Source organism: Pelophylax lessonae (assembly GCF_965119305.1).
Source record: "Pelophylax lessonae genome assembly, chromosome: 4".
Lineage (NCBI taxonomy): Eukaryota > Metazoa > Chordata > Amphibia > Anura > Ranidae > Pelophylax > Pelophylax lessonae.
This window is the reverse complement of record NC_138771.1, coordinates 147,717,981-147,730,576: the sequence shown is the minus strand read 5'-3', so window position 1 is coordinate 147,730,576 and position 12,596 is coordinate 147,717,981. Positions and strand designations below refer to the sequence as shown.

At 43.7% G+C, this 12,596-nt stretch overlaps 1 protein-coding gene and 1 pseudogene across 2 annotated transcripts in view; both read right to left on the bottom strand.

Annotated features, from left to right (window-relative positions):
* The window catches only part of SND1 (staphylococcal nuclease and tudor domain containing 1), a 967,943-nt gene that overhangs the window by 894,950 nt on the left and 60,397 nt on the right, over nt 1–12,596 (bottom strand). The window lies entirely within an intron of this gene.
* On the bottom strand, nt 5,675–6,653 carry LOC309554560 (lamina-associated polypeptide 2, isoforms alpha/zeta-like; annotated as a pseudogene). Its single transcript has one exon. The product of its transcript is annotated as a lamina-associated polypeptide 2, isoforms alpha/zeta-like (transcript).

The following is a 12,596-nucleotide window of genomic DNA, read 5'->3' as shown; positions in this document are numbered from 1 at the left end:
TGGGGAGCTTTGTTTTCTGGGTGACCAGGTTCTCTGAACTGTGATATTGAAACTTCTTCCCAGCCTGTGAGGCTGGCACCTGTTACCACCTTCCATGAATGTGGAAGGACCAAGTTTATAAGAGGAAAGGTACAAGCACCTTTGTGGACAACCTAGCTGGAGGATACCCCAAACAGCAGAAAAAGCCCTGAAAGGTGTGTAAATATGGAGGTAGGCATCTTGATAGTCTGATGTATTTCCCTCTCCTCAGAGGCAACTGATCTTGTGTATTCAAGTGGAAACTTGCAAAAGCCAGAAGGTACTCGTTTATAGATTTTAGGTCAATAGGATAAATCCCTCCATTCGGTTTTGACCAGGTTTATTCAAATGCTTTAAACCTGTCCACTGCAATAGGGACTGGTAAAACTGCTCCAAGGGATAATTGATACTCAGGGTAGTTGGTAAATCCGACTGTCCTTGTATGAATACAAATGAAGGGGTACATTTGTGATATATCTTGTACACCTTTAAAACCGATTAAACCCATAAAGCCTTGTATATCTGACCAGCGAAAATGCAAACAGAGGCCTTCTCCCCCCCTACAGAAGTGCCGCTTCATTGTGGAGGGGGGCTTTGTGGTAGACTTGGTGGTCTATGTATTCCAAGTCTTGCACCAAAAAGGCTCAAGTTGGGCTTTGAAAATAAAGGCTAAAGAGTGTGGCAGGGCACTCTGCACTTTGAGGTAGAAACCCAATAAGACTTTTTTTGGGGCCTTCCACTGTAGAAAGGAGACCCTTCTAGCTGTAATATATTTATGAACTTAAGTGCTTCAAAAAGACTCCTTCAAAGGGCATAGGAAGCATCTTTTAAAGGCAGCTTCAGCTAACCAGGCCTTTCTGCCATAAGATTCTACAAATACAGTGGGGAAAACAATTTGATACCCTGCATATTTTGGAAGATTGCCCACTTACAAAGAAATTAGGGGCCTAATTTATTATCATTTTTGCATTTTAAATGAGACCAAATATCAACCCAGAAAAAACCTATACAAATTTTCTCCATGGAGTTGCAGTGGAGTAAAATAAGTATTTAATCCCCAAGCAAAACAGGACTTAAGCTGGATACACGCTAAACATGTTCGATTTCCTTTAGATATACCATCAACTATGTAGTGCAGAGCCCTGACTGATTGCATACAAATTGAAAGTGTTTAGGTTTGACCTTATATGGTTAAAACGAAAGAAAGTTGTATAGTGTGTATACAGCTTTAGTACTTGGTGGAGAAATGCTTGTTGGCAAGCACAGAAGACATTTCTTGAAGTTGGTTACCAGGTTTGCACACATCTCAGGAGGGATTTTGGTCCACTCTTTACAGACCTTCTCTAAATCCTTAACGTTTCTTGGCTGTCGCTTGGCATTTCAAAGTATATATATATATATATATATATATATATATATATATATACACACACACACACTATATATATATATATATATATATATATATATATATATATATATATATATATACACACACATAGATTATAACATTTTATCATGTGTTTTTTCTGGATTTTTGGTTGATATTCTGTCTATCATTTAAGGTACACCTATGATTAGTAAAAACTATAGACCATTTTCTTTGTAAGTGAGCAAACTTACAAAATCTGCAGGGGGACCAAATCATTTTTCCCACAGTACAAACAGCTATTCTGGAAATGTGTCAAGCATCAGAATGGATAAGGTAGAAGGCAGTGTTTAAGTGTTTTGACGGAATTCTGGAACAACAGGATCCTTTAAATTGTTTATTGCCTTAGTACGATTAGCTTAGTACAAATTGCAGCAATAGCTGGCTGCAGGGCTGGAAAATCTTCTAATCATCTCACAGGATGTTTAAGACAGACTGCAGAGTCTACTACTGGAACAGTCCATTTCCTTATGAATTCTTTTTCCATTGGATATAGCGCAGCCATAATTCCCTTAGGGAGGGGTGGAAATCTTTTCAGGAGAAACTAATAAAATTATCCATGCGATCTGTTCATAAATGGGAAATCTCTTTAGACTGTACCGATCTTCGCACCCATAGGTGGTCTGGCGAAATGGAGATTCAAAAGGACTTTTGCACGCAGCAAAGATGGGCATATCTACAGTGGCAAACCTTGTGTGAAACATCAGGTGTTTGAGAGGCTGGGGTTGAGAATCTCCCGCAGCCTCTTTCAAAACTGCCTCCAGGTGCTCATTTTCATGTAAACCTCTACTAAAGGAGGTAGTTCCACTTCTGACTCAGCTGCAGAGGGAGAGAGGAGGAAGAGAAGCCTAGCGCCTTTGGGCTCTGGACAGCGATGGCTAAACAAAGCCAATTACCATAGAAGTTTGACAGTTACATAGAATTAGGTCTTCGTGAGACAGGCTGCTTGTGTGCCTCAGATAGTTAGAACCAGATGCAAAGACTGGTGTTAAAAAACCTAAATTAGACTTACCGGTGACGGTATTTCTAAGAGCCTTTCAGGACAGCACCTGGAGAGAGCGCAGCTCCACCCACTTCAACAGGAAACACTGCAAGATTAAAAGCTCCACCTCTTCCACCATGCCTCAGTTATAGGGTATCCTCCGACATGCTGGAAAACAATGAAACATAACCACCACAGGTTAATATTGTTAATAAAATAACACAAAGAAAAAACCAGGGAGGGTAGTTGCTGCTGTCCTGAAAGGCTCTTAGAAATACCGTCACCGGTAAGTCTAACTTAGGTTTTCTCCAATAGCCTTTCAGGACAGCACCTGGAGAGGATAAGTGAGTAACTTACACCTAGGGTGGGACTACAGCTTGCAGAACCTTTCTGCCAAAAGCCTGATCCGTGGCTGACAACCGATCCAATCTGTAGTGTCTGAGGAAAGTCGAAAAGCTCGACCAGGTAGCTGCTTTGCAAATCTGCTCAGGCGAAGCACCAGCCCTTTCAGCCCATGAGGTTGCCACTGACCTTGTTGAATGTGCCACCACACCTTTTGGAGGTTCTTCCCCCTGGGCCAAGTAAGCTTGTTCAATGGTCCATCTAAGCCATCTTCCCAAAGTACTTTTGGATGCTTTTTCACCCTTACGAGGGCCCAAAAAGAGCACAAATAAAGCGTTTTCCTGAACTCCTTGGTTACAGAAAGGAAACGAAGAAGACATCTTACATCCAATGTATGAAAAGCCTCCTCTTGCGAGTTAGCAGGCATCGAGGAAAAAGTTGGGAGCACGATTTCCTGGGTACGGTGAAAATTGGATACAACCTTTGGAAGAAAAGCTGGATCTGTACGGAGTACTACTCGATCCGGAAATACTGACAAACAAGGATCCGCAACTGAAAGTGCCTGGATTTCACTAACTCTCCTGGCTGAGGTGATAGCAATTAAAAAGATTGTTTTCAGAACTAAATTCGTTAAAGGAACTTCAACCAAAGGTTCAAACGGAAATTTGGTTAATCCCTGTAACACAATGGACAGGTCCCATCTAGGGAACACCTCGAGTGCTACTGGTCTATTGCGGGCTAAAGCCCTAAAGAATCTTATAATTAAAGTCTCTTGAGATAAGGTTCTCTCAAAGAAAACTGAAAGTGCCGTCACTTGGGTTTTAAGGGTGCTGGCTGCCAGGCCCATCTCCATTCCCTCATGGAGAAATTCCAGCACTGAAATTAAATTCAAAAGTCCATACTTCTTCGTGGAACACCATGAATTATACTTTTTCCAAATCTTCATATAAATGTCCCTGGTAACCTTCTTCCTGCTGGAGAGAAGGGTGGTAATGAGTTTCTCAGAAAGACCCCGGGATCTTAAGAGGTCTTCCTCAGAAACCACGCCGTCAACTGAAGTTGATCTGATTCCGGATGATACAGGGTCCCCTGAATCAGAAGATCTCTTTTGGACTGAAGCTTCCACGGTGGTTTTGAAGCCAGATTCAGCAACAGGGCAAACCAAGGCCTTTTTGGCCAGAAGGGAGTGATCAAAATTAGATCTGTGGATTCTTCCTTGAATTTCCTGAGAACCAGAGGTATTAACTGGAAAGGAGGGAATGCATAACACAGAGGGAAGTCCCACTGATGAGCTAGAGCATCCAGCCCCCAAGCCTGATCCTCCCTGTGGAGGGAAAAGAATCTCGCAACCTTGGTGTTTTGTTGGTTGGCGAACAGATCTATCTGGGGAAACCCCCAAGCTTCTGTAATCATCGTGAAGACCTCCTGATTCAGACTCCATTCTGCCTCTACCACTCTCCTTCTGCTTAGCAGGTCTGCTAGGAGATTCTGTGACCCTTTTAGGTGAATTGCTGTTAGGGAGGCCACATTTTGTTCCGCCCAGGAAAGCAGCTGCATCGCCAAAACAGAGTTCTGCTCCTTGTTCCTCCTTGTTTTGTAACGCAAGTCACTGCTGTTGTGTTGTCCGAAAGGATCTGTACATGTTGACCCCTGATCATTTCCTGAAACTCCTGAAGACCCAGAAATATAGCCTTCAACTCTCTCCAGTTGGATGACCTTCTGGATTCCAGTTTGGACCAGGTCCCCTGTACTGTCCGACCATCTAGATGGGCTCCCCATCCCCAGGCGCTGGCGTCTGTGGTCAGACGTTTGTTCCGGGGGAAGGACCACATCAGACCCTTCTCCAGATTCCTGGTATCTCTCCACCACCAAAGAGCTCTTTTTGTTTTTTGGGAAATGTTGATCGATTTTTCCAGAGGTTCCAGATGTGACCAACTTTGTAGTATATCTCTCTGAAAGAGACGGGAATGGAACTTCGCCCACTGAACCGCTGGAATGGAAGCGGTGAGTAGACCCAGAGCTGCCATAGCGGATCGGACTGACACCTGGACATTGGTCTGCATGTGAGCGACTGCAGCTTGTACCTTTAAGATCTTCTCTTGAGGTAGAAAAACCTTTTGAAGAACCGAGTCTAAAGTGTACCCCAAAAACATCCTTTGGGAAGGAACTAGATTGGACTTCTCTAGATTTAGCAGCCACCCCAGTCTCTCTAGATGGAATCTTGTTTCTTGAATGTGCGACAAGCACTGACTGTTGGAATCTGCAAAAATCAGGAGATCGTCCAGGTATGGAACGATGGAGATCCCCCTCAGTCTCAGAGGCTGTAGGGCTTCTGCCATCACCTTGGTGAATATCCTTGGAGAGGAGGAAAGACCGAAGGGAAGGGCCCTGAACTGAAGATGCCAGACCGAATCTCCTAGATTGACCGCCAATCTCAGAAATTTCTGATAGGACAGATTTATCGGGACATGCAGATACGCGTCCCTTAAATCCACCAGAGCCATGAAGCAACCTGGGGACAGAAGTTGTGTTACAGAATAAATGGTATCCATCCTGAAATGCTTGCATCTGATTGATTCGTTTAAGATCTTTAGATTTAAAATCAACCGATGCTTGCCCGAAGGTTTTTGCACCAGAAAAATGTGTGAATAGAACCCCTGACCTTCCTGACCCCTGGGAACTTGGGTGATGACCTCTTGAGAAATCAACTTTTAACAGAGATCATTGCAGAGGCCTTTTCCCGATCTCTTGGAAGTGGAGTCATCCAAAACCTGCTTGGAGGGGTTCTTGAGAATTGGAGACTGTATCCCTGAGCCACAATGTTCTTTACGAAAAGGCTTGAGGATAATTCTTCCCACTGTGGGAGAAACTTTAACAATCTTCCCCCCACCGGGAGAGGAATGTCACTTGGTTTTTGTAGACTGCTCAGGTGGTTTTAACAGTATACCACCCCTTCCTCTTCCTCTCTGTGAGGACCACTTTGTTCTCTGGTCCTGATCTCTAGTTTTCTGGGTTTGCTGAAAAGGACAAAAATTTTTCTTTGGTGGTGGTTTCTTCTTGGAAGGAAAGGCCTTTTTCTTATCCGCCGTTCTATCCAGGATAGTTTCCAAATCCGGACCAAAGAGCAGGTCTCCTGAAAACGGTAAACCACAGAGTCTGGCCTTAGAGGCCGAGTCACCCGTCCAAGTTTTCAACCAAATCGCACGTCTTGCTGAATTCACCAGAGCCGACGACCTTGCTGCCATTCTAATTGATTCGGCTGAGGCATCAGCCATGTATTTAAAGGCCTTAATGAGCAGTGGAAAGGAATCAAGGTGGTCTTTCCTAGCCGTTCCAGCCTCCACATGCCCCCTGAGCTGATCTAACCAGCATTCTAAGTTTCTGGCTACCACTGTGGAAGCCATGGCCGGTCTAAAGCTGGATGTAAAGGAATCCCAGGCCTTTTTAAGGAGGGAGTCTGCCCTTTTGTCTATAGCATCCTTCAAAATCCCCATGTCCTCAAACGCCAAATCTGTTCGGCGTGAAACCTGTGAAAAAGCCGCATCCACTTTAGGTTTTTTATTCCAGGGATGTGCTACATCATCAAAAGGAAATCTTCTCTTTAGGGATTTGGAGAAAAAAGGGGGCCCTCTCAGGGTCCTTCCATTCACTTTTAATTGAATCCGTAAGAACCTTGTGGACCGGAAACACCCTATGTTTGGTTTGATCTAAACCCTGGTACATTTTGTCGTGTTCTGACATCTGTACTTTTTCTTCCGGAATTTCCAAGGTAGTATATACCGCTTTAAGGAGTTCATCCACTTCTTCTAAAGCTAATTTATATCTGGACGTTCTAGACACTTCCTCTTCCACTTCTTCCTCAGAATCTCTGAGGGAAAGTAAAGTACTAGCCATTTCTTCCTCTGTGTCATAAGCTTCAGCTGACTTAGAGGTGGATGCTTGAGAAATTGCCCATACATTTTGCTGTGCTTCTGTCTGGGAATCTGTCTGGGAGGCTGATCCCCTAGCTAATAGGGAATGGACAGAAGGTAAAGTATCCTTAAGCTCTTGAACAGATGAAAACAGATCACTACTCTGTTGGGCTGTTTCTTCTTTTAACAAATCAGCTATACATGTTCTGCAAAGTGGCTTAGGCCAGGTATCCTTAAGAGGATTTTTGCAAGAAGGGCACTTCCTTGAAGATGCTGAAGCCCTGGCTTTAACCTAAGAGAAAACACACCAGAAATCACCTATCAGATAACTAACTTAGTCATGCTGATTAAAATACAAACAGCCCCCCCAGACAATACATACAATCCTGCAAGCCTAAGGACATATACCTCCAACTGCAGGGCAGGCTCCAAAGGAGGAACAAAACAACCTATAAGCCCAATAGTAAAGAAAAGAGGCACCCCTGTACCTCTTACCTGGGCTGGGCCGGTGCTGACGGCACCTGCTTCCACCGACGCTGCGGTTCTGTCCTCCATCGCAGAGCCTGCAGCAAGCTGGGCAGATCCTCCCCGCATGTATTGCATTTAAAAGTCCGCTTCCCGCGTCCCCCTGTGGAGACCGGAAGCACCGACCCTTGACCTGCTGCCGCCTTCTGCGCTGCTAGTGGCTGGAACCAAAGCCACCACGCCCCCGCCAGAAGTCCCGCCTACCGATACTGACGTCCCCCGACAGCCGGGACCAGTGACCGATATGCGGAAGAGAAACATCCGCCCGAGCTGCCTACCAGCCCCACAAGCGGACCCCCGGCGCACAGGCGAGACCCTCCGGGCGAAGCTCTGCTCCCCTGAGCTCGAAAAGGCGGCCGCTCCGGAACAACCCCTTTGTCCTCAGGGAGGGGTGCTGGGATGGTCTCAACGAAACATGAAAAACGGGGTAAGTCCACCCTGCTCCACCTGGAGAGAGCGCAGCCCCACACACTGGTTCCATGCAGTGTCTCCCCATGGAGGAGGAAACACAAAAACTGAGGCATGGTGGAAGAGGTGGAGCTTTTAATCTTGCAGTGTTTCCTGTTGAAGTGGGTGGAGCTGCGCATTCTCCAGGTGCTGTCCTGAAAGGCGATTGGAGAAATAGGGAAGCAGTCAATGAGCAGTCTGATTACAGATCAATAGAGTGAATATTTGCTGCAATGCCCTTGTGCCTGGTTTCCACTATTGCTATTAGTGAGGGTACTCCCCTGTGGGGTACTCACAAAGTAGGGTGTGGAAACAGGGTATGTGTCCAGATAAAGATACACCGCAAACCAGGTGTTTACTGTCCTGTAGCCAAATCTTCATGGCAAAAAGGCAGGAGGAAATATCTTTTAAAGGCTCTGGGCATAAAGTTGGTACCAATAGGGGAACCTGTGGTGTGATAACACCAGGTCATTCACCTGGGATGAATCTCCGAATGGCGGAATTTTTAACTGCCACATTTAAACACAAAGAAAATAAAGTCAAACATCCCGCAATTCCTGATTTTACTCATAAAACTGAATACATCAATAGATGTATTGCAAGTAGTAAGGTTATTAAGTCTCATACTTGCTTTAGGGCTACAATAACAGTCCGAAAACAGTACTAACCTGTCTTACCTTCCCACATTACTTATCGCTTATGAGTTCAGACTTTGCCCATTACATTGAGCATACCTTCGAGGAATCTTCAGTGTCATGGGAACCAAAAGGGAGGGACCACAGCTTTGGACCTGTATAGCACCCTGTAGCGAACTACAAGTGTTGCACTAAGTGCCGTGGTGCGCATCAAAGCAGAATCCAGTGCATAAACATTTCTGACTGTCCCCACATAGTGGGGTATGGTTTCCAAGGTTTTACCAAGGTAACACTTCTATTGTAGCAGAAGAAAGAAAAGAGGATGATTGAAGAATTCAAAATAGAACTAGTTCAGTATAGAAACTTCGCCATAAAGGCGAAAGAAGGTCCATCACCAACAGGAAACTAGCAAAAACTGGGGTCTCAGAGTAGGGTAGGGTTACAAGGGTAAACCCAAGCGGAGAGAGAGAACATGTCAAAACGTTTTTAAAGTTTCCAGTCACCTGAATGTAGCAGCCTGTAAACCAGACTATGACCATATTTAAAGCATAACTCCACTTTTTTTTTTTTAACAAAAAAACATTCCCCTCTGGGTGATCTATGTACATTGCAGGGATTTTAACAAACTTTGTTGCAGATTCCTAATGCTTAAAAGCTGCTGGGCCTGCATCCCTTTAGACTTGTTCCTATTGGAACTCACCAAAACTGACATCTTTATTGCAGGGGATGCCATAAATCTGACTTGTATCTTAGGCATACTTGTGGGAAAATCAGTGAGCCAATCACACAAGCAGGAAATTATGTTTCTGGGGTGTGGTCAGTACACATTCTGTGTACAGAACAGCTCCAGGCAGCCATATTGCATTGTATTTCCAATAAATTACAACAGCTGCAGATTGGAAAGGTAATTTTTAACAACATTCAATTACAATATGATTTGTGTCGCAATTGTATATGCTATATTGCTTTCCTCACTAAAGTGGAGTTACCCTTTAAGGCATATGGGTGTTCGGAGTTAAGTTTTGGGTGTAGATGTGGCAGTTGAGAGCAAGCTTTGCAGAATAGGCAAGTATTAAATACACATTAAAGAGTATGTACAGATACAGACATTTTTCAACACTTCCATTTTAAATATAGCTGTGCACAAGTAAACAAGTGTTGTCATTTACATCTATAAAGTCATGTATGGAACTTTTTGTAATGCATGTCTATGGCCATGTCTTTTGGCAAGAATGTACTTCAGCTGTGGCTCCTGGACACAACAGCTGTAATTTACTCTATACATCCACACACTTTAAAGACTGTATGCAAGAGCCCTAATAGATCCTCATACTATTCTTACTTTGCAATTGTTTAATTCTTTACAAATGAATTATGGTTAATACAAAGTGACAAATCTATATTTCAAATCTATTTTTGGCAACATAGTGTGGGCAGATTTCTGCCAGTCACAAGCTGTTTCACACCTCTCCAGCCTTGTCTTAGAATAAGAGGGAATAAGAGGGAAGTGACTTCTCCATCAATCTACAAGAAATATCCCACCCCCAGTGTGTTTAGCCGTTAGTGGGCATGGAGGAGGGAGGGAATGGGTTATCAGTTACCACTTTGTATACGCTCACATGCATGACTATAGTAGCATGGGCTGCTCCAATGTGATAGGGAAGAATTGCTCAAGGTAGAAACTCACTAAAAACTGAGCATGTGCAGAGTTGCCACCACAGGTACAAAATCCCTAACTGAATTGGAGACCTGAACAGAAGAGGGAAGATAGAGAACTGCAGGATCAACCAGGTTTTTTGCAGGATACAGAAAACAAATCTCAGTGACTGAGTATGAACAGCATGTAATACACCATTTATTGGTCGCTTTTGATGTGTGTTTAGTGACACTTTAAAATTGCGGCGTGCGAATAAGAATTTTCGCACCGCACATAATGGACTACAAGAGATACAGCAGTAAGAAAGTTGCAGTCACGAAGTTTGAATGCCTCATGACATTTAAAAAGCAAACCATCCTATTCATAATTGCATGCTGTATATTGCTTTACATCTTTGCAATGAGACCGTATGGTATACTGCATCATACTTACCTGCTCGGTGCAATGGTTTTGCACAGAGCAGTCCCGTTCCTCCTTCCCGGGTCCCCTTAGCACTGAAGAGGGGACACACCCTCGAAACACCAACTTTATTTGGTTGTTTCCATTCCACAACTGTCACTAACCAGCAGACCATGCTGAGTCGAGCTTCTAGTGGAATATATATATATATATATATATATATATATATATATATATATATATATATATATTTCGCTTGACATTTTATCCTGGGAGTATGTGTATACATTTAAAAAATTGTCGCAAAAGTAATGCACTAGGCTGATGCGTCTTTTTTTTAGCGTTCCACTTGGGTTTTCCCTGACCTGTTGGGAATGGCAGCACAGTCGATGTGGTGGCGGAACCAGTGGAGGCGCATGTTTTCAAAACAGGACAGCAACTTAAGCGCAGGAGCAATAGTTAATTTTTTCCCCTGCCAGCACTCCTGGCCCCTCCGTCTGCCAAGTGCCCACCATAGCAAGCGCCTTGCTATGGGGACACTCGTGTGGGCTCAGTCCCAAGCCGCCTGTATGTGCATAAGAATGCAGCTCGGCCCCTGCTGCCTCCTAATTGGCTGAAATAATTTGGTCTAAGCCAATGAGAAGTGACAGCCGAGAGCCTCAGCTCTCATGCATAGCGCTGGCTCGAGATCGGGCTCAGGGGAGTTGGGGGGGGGGGGCGCTAGGAGGCAAGCTGTGCAGGATTTTTTTCCTTCATGCCCTTACAACCACTAATATTTACATAATCTGGAAAGCCTTTGCAATGCCAATTTAGCTTTTTACATCAAACTGCTTTACGGCAGAGCTTATTCCCTTCAGGGTCACAAATCACAAGACACTGGAACAGACCTCTACAGTTTTACCTAAAAGCAAACTCAATTACCCTGAAAGCAAACATCTGTTTCTACATTTTAGTATCATTTTCTTTAGCTATCAAGTATGCCATCAAAATCACAATGTGATATAATTCAGTTAGGGCTGTATAAATGCCCTGATTACAAGCAACTAATCTTAAATCTTTTTTAAAAGAAAAGTCAACTCCCGATTACCAAACAAAAAGAACATTCTCTGCTCTCAGGTAATACACTTATGCTGTAGTGCTACATTTCAATTACAATTGGCACTCATGAAATCAATTACTTTTCAAATTTTTTTTTGGGCTGGCTAAGATTTTATCTCATGATCTTGCCCAAGACTGGACCAGCTCTGACGTCAGCTGACAGCAGGCTGCTGAAAACAGGTCAGGGGAGTGACAAACAAGCTTTGGCTGTACTTCTTTAAAGTTGAGCTCTAGGCAAAAGTCTAAAGCATTTTTAAAAAGGACATTGCTCAAATATGGTCTTTTCTATGGTCACAGAATACATTCATTTCAGTAATATCAGCATTGTTATAGCAATATGTAATTTTTTTAACTATCCATATATTACTTAAACATCCTTTCATGAATCACATGTGACCTGTCTCCAGGCCATCTCATTCCACAATTTCCTGCATTATTTGCACATTTTCCTGGGTTTACTTTCAATTTCAAAGGATTACTCATCCCATTGAAACTTCTTAGCTGCAAGCAGTGATTTTTGTATAAACTGGCCCTTGCTAAAGATGTTTCAGACAATCCATTAAGGTATGTCAGGAGTGATCAGGTGAGTTTGCTACCACCTGGGCCAGTCTGAAGCTATTGGGATAAACATATGCCCTGCAGCACAATCCAGGACAAAGGCATCAATGATGGAAAAGCAAAATCAGGCTGTACTGATGCCATAAAGCAAGAGCATCCATTGCTTCTACCAGAGGATTTACCTGGAAGCAATCCTTTCCATTGTAGGGAACCTGGAGGCCGGGATGTTTACAACAAATGACCCTGACCAGTAATGGGTTCTGAAACCCTTCTAGGTATAGGGCCCCTTCCCTTAAGCATAGTCATTACCAGCTGAGAGTCTGCCTGCCAACTGTCCACACTTGGGCTGTAATTCGCAGACATAGCTGGAGCATAAAGTTCAGCTTAGGACAGAATCCTTCCTTTCCTATTCCACAGCAAGACTTCTGGTTCCTTTCTCAGTTTATATGAGCCACTGCCAAGGTGTTATTCAACTGAAACCTAATCACTAAACCCTCTATTTAGGATGTGCATTTTTGCAGGGACAACCAAATTGCTCAGAGATAGGGAGACTGGATTGCTCAAGTGACCAAATCACCTGACACTAAGTGTCCAG